At 48.4% G+C, this 676-nt stretch overlaps 1 protein-coding gene across 1 annotated transcript in view; it reads left to right on the top strand.

Annotated features, from left to right (window-relative positions):
• LOC107699153 (calcineurin subunit B type 1) overlaps positions 1-676 on the top strand; it is a 24419-nt gene that overhangs the window by 16520 nt on the left and 7223 nt on the right. The window lies entirely within an intron of this gene.

The raw sequence follows: 676 nt of genomic DNA, 5'->3' as shown, positions 1-676 counted from the left end.
CCCCCCACGCCGACTCCGCCCACACAGCTATGACGCGACACCGAACACGTAAAAATGTTTTTGTCCTCTGAATTGGACTTTATGGCTACGTTCACGCTGTCAGTTTTTGGGATTGACAAGCGCATTTTCTTTACAGGTGTGAGTCTCGAAATGTTCCGTTCACACAGCAGCTTACAGTTCTGTTTAGAACACTGTCTGTATGAACGCGCAACGGGAGTCAAGCCCGTATTCCTTATCGGTAACCATAGCGACAGTGACCAAAGTAAAATCAAAGATGGCGACGTCCATAAAACTGAAAGTCTTATCACTTTCTGACACGACAAGAGTCCAATCGAGCCGCGAGTTCTTTCGTCAAATCTTAATCAACCGACAGCAGCTTTTATATTTGGGTGGAGAACGGAGCATTTGAATCGCGCGCAGAACACAAAACTGACGGGAGCGGCTCCAGTGGAAAACTGACAGGATCTAAAACGTTCAGATGACACGCAGCTCATTTCTCCGTCACTGTAAGTTACCGAAAACACACATGAAAACACGTAACACACGGTAGACCCGCGTTTGTGCTGCAGAGCGGCTCTCTCTCGCACTGTATGACGTGACAGACAACTAGTTGTCCAGTCCGGTTCCGTTCACACAGCGCGCGTGTTCCGAGAATGCGGTTGTGAGTCCTGAAAAT

This window comes from Sinocyclocheilus anshuiensis, unplaced genomic scaffold (assembly GCF_001515605.1).
Source record: "Sinocyclocheilus anshuiensis isolate Anshui unplaced genomic scaffold, SAMN03320099.WGS_v1.1 scaffold166, whole genome shotgun sequence".
In the NCBI taxonomy this organism is placed as follows: domain Eukaryota; kingdom Metazoa; phylum Chordata; class Actinopteri; order Cypriniformes; family Cyprinidae; genus Sinocyclocheilus; species Sinocyclocheilus anshuiensis.
This window is presented reverse-complemented; position numbering and strand designations above follow the sequence as displayed.